Source organism: Lutra lutra, chromosome 5, assembly GCF_902655055.1.
Source record: "Lutra lutra chromosome 5, mLutLut1.2, whole genome shotgun sequence".
Lineage (NCBI taxonomy): Eukaryota > Metazoa > Chordata > Mammalia > Carnivora > Mustelidae > Lutra > Lutra lutra.
In genome coordinates, this window is record NC_062282.1 from 157,920,915 (window position 1) to 157,929,730 (window position 8,816).

Here is an 8,816-nt window from a genome sequence, read left to right on the forward strand (position 1 = left end):
ATCAAAAGCTTCTGCACAGCAAAGGAAACAGTCGAGAAAACAAAGAGGCAACCCACGGAATGGGAGAAGATATTTGCAAATGACAGTACTGTCAAAAGGTTGATATCCAGGATCTATAAAGAACTCCTCAAACTCAACACACACAAAACAGATAGTCATATATGAAAATGGGCAGAAGATATGAACAGACACTTCTCTAATGAAGACATACAAATGGCTATCAGACACATGAAAAAATGTTCATCATCACTAGCCATCAAGGAGATTCAAATTAAAACCACATTGAGATATCACCTTACACCAGTTAGAATGGCCAAAATTAGCAAGACAGGAAACAACATGTGTTGGAGGGGATGTGGAGAAAGGGGAACCCTCTTCCACTGTTGGTGGGAATGCAAGTTGGTGCAGCCACTTTGGAGAACAGTGTGGAGATTCCTCAAGAAATTAAAAATAGAACTTCCCTATGACCCTGCAATTGCACTACTGGGTATTTACCCCAAAGATACAGATGTAGTGAAAAGAAGGGCCATTTGTACCCCAATGTTTATAGCAGCAATGGCCACGGTCGCCAAACTGTGGAAAGAACCAAGATGCCCTTCAATGGACGAATGGATAAGGAAGATGTGGTCCATATACACTATGGAGTATTATGCCTCCATCAGAAAGGGTGAATACCCAACTTTTGTAGCAACATGAATGGGACTGCAAGAGATTATGCTGAGTGAAATAAGTCAAGCAGAGAGAGTCAATTATCATATGGTTTCAATTATTTGTGGTGCATAACAAATAGCATGGAGGACAAGGGGAGTTAGAGAGGAGAAGGGAGTTGGGGGAAATTGGAAGGGGAGGTGAACCATGAGAGACTATGGACTCTGAAAAACAATCTGAGGTGTTTGAAGGGACGGGGGTGGGAGGTTAGGGGAACCCGGTGGTGGGTATTAGAGAGGGCACGGATTGCATGGAGCACTGGGTGTGGTACAAAAACAATGAATACTGTTATGCTGAAAATAAATGAAAAAAAAAAAGAAAAAAGTTAATTTATATAAAAAGAAATAAATGTATAAGTACAAAAAAAGGATTTTAATCAAAAGAAACAAAGATGGAAGATAATCACCTTATTCTTAAATATATGAGTAACGTTGTAAAATCCATCATCAAACATTTGTAAGTCAAATAACAAGCTTGTGAGTAAATTATTTTCCAAAACTGCAAAATTTGGTCAAAATCAACTTATGCTAAAAGCAAAATTTCAGGGTGCTTGTGTGGCTCAATTGGTAGAGTGTACTGACTATACCTCTTATTTCTGGTCTGGATCTCAGGGTCTGAATGCAAGCCCCATGATGGGCTCCACACTTGGTGTGGTGCCTACTCAAATATAAAGAAAGAAAGAAAAAAAAAGAAAAAGAAAGAAAGAAGAAAAGAAAGAAAATCAATCTCTGGTCAGATATTAAAAACCTAATGCTATAAAATGGAATAAATAAAATATAGATGCAAAATCTAGGATATTAAAAATGATATAAGTGAAATTTCAAGAAAGATGATAGTGTCGGATGAATTAAAATCTCATGCAAATCTCACATATATGTAGCTCAGCACAGGAGTCCAAATCACTGAGGATGTAAGATTAAAAAAAAAAGTTCATAATTTCCATATAATTAAGATAGAGAATAAAAGAATATAAGAAGAAAAATATTTTCATTAGAACTGAAAATCGGAGGGGCACCTGCATGGCTTAGTTAGTTAAACATCTGCCTTTGGATCAGGTCATTATCCTGGGGTCCTGGGGTTGAGCCTAGGGTCTGGATCTTTGCTCAGCATTGAGTCTGCTTCTCCCTCTCCCTCTGACCCTCCCCCTGCTCAGGCTCCTACTGTCTCTCTCTGATATGAAAAAAAAAGAAAAAAAAAGACAACCTGAAATTGTTACTGAAACACTCCATGATATATTATTGATCTTTAATAGAAATAATCCCAAACAGCTATTTAATTGAGGAATACAAGAGGAAATTATACTTCCTAACTTCAAATTTCATCATATTTCCATTACTACACTCCTTTCAACATCTTTTTTTTTTTGAACAATGTTTTATTCAGGACACAATTAAAGCAATATGAAATGGAACAACATTTCCAGCATTTGTTTTCAAAATGCTATCTCCATAGAAAGTTATTTTTCAAGCCAAACAAAAATGAGTAGCATAATTTCAATTTTTCTTCTTTCCTTTTTTTTTAACTTTAATTTCAACAAATGTTCAGTATTTTCCTATAAAATAATCAGCTTATCTCCATAGGACTTTAACAAGAGCTGATTTAATATCTTTGCTCCTCAGACAGTAGATAACAGGGTTCAAGGTGGGGGGTACCACAGAATAGAACATAGACATGAACAAGTCTGGAAGAGAAGGCTTATCAGAGGTTGGCTTTAAATAAGCAATAGCACCTGTTAGAAGGAAAGTACTCACCACATTAAGGTGAGGCAAGCAGGTAGAAAAAGCTTTAGACTGCTTCTGTCTGGTTGGGATATTTAACACAGTGGAGAAAATATAAACATAAGAGACCACAATGCAAACTAATGAAAATCCATAACAGACACCAATGGCCACACTGACATTAATAGTCACATGTTCCACAGAACAAGTGAGCTTCAAGTAGGGCAGGTACATCACAAAATAATTGATGTTTCTTAATGGACCCAAAACAATTTAAAGAGAATGTCCCAGCTGAGTACAGATTCCAAAGGCCCCTCCACTGAGCCAGGAGACAAAAACCAGCTAGACACAGACCTCTTTGCTCATAACAGTCTCATAGTGCAGAGGGCGACAGATGGCAATATAGTGGTCATAGAACGTTGCAGTGAAAGTTCCAATCTCAGACACAGACATCAGTATTACAAAGAAGAGCTGTAACATACATCTCAGAAAAGAGATGGAGTCAGTGAAGGTGATGGAGTTGAGGATGGATTTGGGGACTGTGGCAGAAATGAGACACATATCTAAGAAGGATAAGTGTCTTAGGAAGAAGTACATTGGACTGTGGAGGTATTGGTCAAGAATTGTGAGTAGGATGACAATTAAATTCTCCACTATGGCCACTAGGTAGATCAGAAAGAAGAGCATAGCATAAAGCCTCAATAGCATCCGGCTTTCAGTAAATCTCAGAAGAAAGAATTCCATTAATTGTGTTTGATTCATCATGTTTTAAAATTAAAAGCAACCTATTTAATAAAGAAAAAAGTTATATTAACAAAATATTATTTCCATCTTTGTTTTTGAAACATGTATACTTAAGCATCATGGGATAGTTGGAAAGATTAAAATACCAGGATATTTATATTCATAGTTTACTCAGGTATAAAACAGCTATAAGCATAACAGTCCAATGTAACTAGACTTACATTCATTGTGAAAGATGAAAAAAATTCCACTTCCCTCCATAACCCAATACTTGAAATGATTTTTGAGTAAATTCATTTCATCAGGAATTGCAGAATTGGCTACATAATTCTAAAAATAATAGAATGCATATTTGTTAAGCATAAATATCCTAATTGACATAAATGTTGACGTGGCTTAGAAGTCATGGATGAATTTTCTGTTTGCAGTATATTGCAATCTGTCTAAATAATCATTAATGTTAGTTGATATTTTAATATATTACCCACTTTCCATTGAAGGACATTAAACACCTATTTTTGGTGAAAATATCATAAGTGGGGCACCTGGGTCGCTCAGTTGGTTAAGCATCTGCTTGTAGCTCAGGTTGTCATCCCAGGGTCCTGGTATCCAGTGCAGAGTAAGGGTCCCTGCTCAGTGGGCAGTCTGCTTCTCCTTCTCCTTTTGCCTCTCCTCTCCACTCATGCTCTATTACATGCTCTCTTTATCTCTTTCTCTCACATTAATCAATAAAATATTTAAAAGGAGAATATCATCCATGGTATTTTTTATTCTTGTTCTTCACATATATACTTAAAAACAAAACAAAACAACAACAGCAGCAAAACAAAACAAAACAAAACAAACAAAAAACCCAGAAAGCTACCCTGGTAATATTGCCAAATTGGCTTAAAATGAATAGTACCATTTTCTCATGAAAAGAGCAAAATTTGAGACTATAAGTCAGACTTTTAGCATGCAACACTAGCAAGGATTTAATTAATACCAAGAACAAACAAATATTAGAGATGTGATAAATATGGAGTGTCCTCTCATTTTAGACTCACACAGAACTTACAATTCTTGATCACTCACAAACCCCACTAGGAAGATCTGTGGTGATATTTTTTCCCTCATATTGTTATTATCTTTATTTTATTTTTAATTATTATATTCAATTAGCCAGTATAGGGTATATCATTAGTTTTTCATGTAATGTTCAATGATTCATTAGTAGTGTTTAACACCCAGTGTTCATCACAACACGTGCCATCCGTGATACCCATCATCCTTTAATTGTACTTTAGTATAATTACAGTGAACATTTCTTTAGAGTTCCATGCAGTCTCTTTCAACCTCTCACGATACGTATGGCTTTCTCAGTAAACACTCTAATTTAAGAAAAAAAAAAGGCAGTAATTTTCCTTAACGTCTGTAAGTGAATCTCAGCCTTTCATACACAAGGTTTTAATTGAATACTAACTGTAGAAACATTTCCTTTGCCTGTGGAATCTTTCCCATCAGCCTTTCCCTGTTCTCAGTCAGACTTTTGAGAAGTCCCTGTCCCTGAGCCCATCTCTCCTGCATTATCATTCATCTTCCCAATCATGAGATTTACACACCATGACATGGAGATTCTCTTGAAAGCTAAAGGTAGTGGGAATTGATAATCATTATCCTACTTAGGCTCTTCTACTGTGGAAAGCCTTGCAATAATTTTAATTTCAGTGCCTTGATTATCTGAGTAATCCAGTGTCAATACAGTGTATGTGCAGTGGAATAAGAGCAGTGATTATTCATTCTCCATGTGACAGTGACCCACATTTAAGTTTCCTTTGTGCCGACTCTGATGTTTCTTCTTCCTACCTGGAAGAGTTAGGTTAAGACTTTCTATTGATTCTTTATATAGTTTCTGTTTTTTGTGTGATGCTTTCTGTCCAGTTCCATTTTGCTGAACTATTAATCTGTAATTCTAAGAAGTGCAAAATAGATTAATACATATAATTTGATCAGTGTTGTCTTTGTATCATGTGTGGACATATTTTTAAATAAACTTTAATAAAATAAATTTAATAAATAGATAACTTTAATAAAGCAAATATTTATCTTAACATGTGAAAGTCACTCCTACTGATTTTGCAATCAGGCACAATAATTAATATTTAACATAAAACACTTTTTAAGATTTAGCATTAAATATTCCTATATTTCAATATTGTTTCTATTAAGTTAAATGTATAAAACCAAGCAAGTTATTTTTTTCATCTTACAATAAAGAGTACTTTGAAACCAACCACCTATTTCCAAATAATTACTATGTTAAAGGGGTATAAGGTCATATTTTGATGTAAAAAATATGTGCATACAAATATCAGATAATTTTAATTTCATTTGTTAAATGTTTATTTGTTTATTTTAGAGAGAGAGGGAGCACAGGTGGGTGTAGCAACAGAGTGGATGGAGAGAGAGAGAATCTCCAGCAGACTCTCCACTGAGCATGGAGTCTGATGTAGGGTTTGATCCAGCACTCTGAAATCACAACCTGTGCTGAAATCAAGAGTCAGGCGCTCAGCCAATTGAGCCATTCAGATGTCCCAATATCAAACACTTTAAATATCTAATAGGAAACAGAAATTTTGGATCACTCCCATTGACTTCAGACAAGGTAGTCCCTGTATAACAAGACCACTTATAAAAATGATTTTCTTTGAATATTTTGATTTCATATTTTGCTTTGAAAGGTAATTACTTAATAATGTAAAATTGAATGAATGACAAAGTACAGGACATTTCATAAGGATAAAAAGGTATTAGACATTTTATTTTGATTAAAGGTATATATATGTATATGAATATTATTTGGCTATAAAAGAGAATGAAGTCTTGCCATTTACAATGACATGGATGGGAATATTACTCGGCTGTAAAAGATAATGAAATCTTGCCATTTACAATGACATGGATGATCTAAAGAACATAATGCTGTGTCCCCCTTCCCATCAAACTCACAATGATTTTTGATTGAGCATCTCTGACATGCAACATGCCAGTGTGTGTTTTCCTTGTTCTGCCTCCAAGTTCTAAGAGGAAAAAGGGTCCCTAATGTCCTATGCCTCTGATGACCCTTTCTCTGATAAAGGGCAAGGCTCTTAACACAGGTTCAAATGGACCTTTATAAAGCTCATGGGATTCTCTAGGACGTCAGACTTTCATATGTGCCTAAATTTCATTTCTCAGATTCTAAAGCCTTTGAGACTCTGGCCTCATCTCTCATCTCTGATTTGAGAGTTGATACTACTCTATTTTCTCCACTGAGATAAAAGATGAGATCTCACTGGATCTCATTAGAATAAGCCAACCAGCATCCCTTTAATTATTCATTATATATTTTTTACGATTGAATTCTAATACATTCATTTGCTTCTCAAGTTTGTAACAATTTACATTTAGGTCTGCATACACTGGTCTTTAAATTGAGTCTAATAGTTTCAGTTAAGTTGCAATAGTAAGAATCACTAAGAGACATACTATTCTGACTTTGGGATTAGTAATATGGTTTTTATTTAAGTCCTTGGGCCACCAAATGTCCTACTGATTTTTCCTTTACTCTATCCCTGGGTATAAGCCAGACTCCAGTGAGATAATTTTACTTCAGATTCTAACTAATGAATAGAGATACCAGGATAGAAACTGTCCCAAAATTCTTATTTCCTAACATCTTTAGCAGTTGTGAAATGTCAGTAACATTCTAATGAGCATGTAAGAGTCACGTCTCCTCTTAGGGCTAACATCATAGTGAAAATCAACAGGAGTTTCTTTATTTTTGGGATAAAGTGGTGTCTATTTTCCAAATATGATCCAGTAAAATTCTCCTAATCTTCTATAAAATGCATAATTATTTATTCATTTGTTTAATGTTTGCTCTAAGTTATTGTTTCTCTAGATATCCTGGATGACACAATCTTCAAGTTTACTACATCTGATTTATCTTATCTAGGAATCTCTTATCAACACCAGATCATTGATCATGGCTTTATTTGGATTATATCTTTATCCTTGTTCTCATAATTTCCTGATATCATCAACACCTTTAGCAATACATTAAGTAATCCCACACATGGACCATCACTATATTAACTTTTGAATCATTTGGGCAATTTCAAAACCGCTTTGAAAACCTTTGATTGAAATTTAATCTCGCTCAATTTAGAGAACATTGTTATCCTAACAACACTGAGTACAATGAGCAATGAAGGTGGTATAGTTCTTCATTAAAAAAAAAAAAAAAACTTAAAAAACTCTATTAGTAAGTTTTATGCTTTGAAGACATACATATATTAAACATTTTGTTAAATTCATCATGAAATACTGCATTTTCTGTATTAGTAGGCCACTGGTGCCATATAGAAATGCCATAGACTGCATAGTTATTTTTTTAACATCTTAAATTAATTTTATTTTTTTACAGTGTTCTAAGATTCATTGTTTATGCACCACACCCAGTGCTCCATGCAATACATGCCCTCCTTAATAGCCACCACCAGGCTCACACATCCCCCACACCCCTCCGCTCTGAAGATCTCAGTTTGTTTCTCAGAGTCCACAGTCTCTCATGCTTTGTCTCCCCCTCCAATTTCCCCCAACTCACTTTTCCTTTCCTTCTCTTAATATTCTCCATGTTATTCCTTATGCTCAACAAGTAAGTAAAACCATATGGTAATTGACTTTCTCTGCTTGACTTATTCCACTCAAAATAATCTCCAGTCCCACCCATGTTGATACAAAATTGAGTATTCATCCTTTTTGGATGACTAAGTAATATTCCATTGTGTATATGTACCATATTTTCTTTATCCATTCATCTGTTGAAGGGCATCTTGGCTCTTTTCATATTTTGGTGATTGTGGCCACTGCTGCTATGAACATTGGGGTACAGATGGCCATTCTTTTCACTGAATCTGTATCTTTGGGATAAATACCCAGTATTGTAATTGCAGGGTCATAAGGTAGTTCTATTTTTAGTTTTTTTGAAGAATCTCCACACTGTTTTCCAAAACAGCTGAACAAACTTGCATTCCCACCAACAGTATAAGAGGGTTCCCCTTTCTCCACATCTTCTCCAACACACGTTGTTTATTGTCTTGCTAATTTTGGCCATTCTAATTGGTATAAGGTGGTATCTCAATGTGGTTTTGATTTGAATCTCCCTAATGGTTAGTGATGATGAACATTTTTTCATGTGTCTGATAGCCATTTGTATGTCTTCTTTGGAGAAGTGTCTGTTCATATCTTCTGCCCATTTTCTGACATGATTATCTGTTTTTTGAGTGTTGAGTTTGAAGACTTCTTTATAGATCTTGGATATCACCCATTTATCTGTAGTGTCATTAGTGAATATCTTCGCCCATTCTGTGGGTTGCCTCTTTGTTTTGTTGACTGTTTCTCTTGCTGTGCAGAAGCTTTTTATCTTGAAATCCCAAAAGTTTATTTTTGCTTTTGTTTCCTTTGATTTGGAGATGTGTCTTTAAAAAGGGTGCTTTGACTGATGTTGGAGAAGTTACTGCCTATGTTCTCCTCTAGGATTTTGATAGATTCCTGCCTCATGTTGAGGCCTTTCATCCATTTCAAGTTTATCTTGGTAGATGGTGTGAGAGAATACTCGAGTTT

General features: G+C 35.1%; 1 pseudogene; it reads right to left on the minus strand.

Moving 5' to 3' along the window:
• Positions 1 to 2,276: 2,276 nt before the first annotated feature.
• Positions 2,277 to 3,191, minus strand: LOC125101265 (olfactory receptor 14K1-like; annotated as a pseudogene).
• Between the last annotated feature and the right edge of the window lie 5,625 nt (positions 3,192 to 8,816).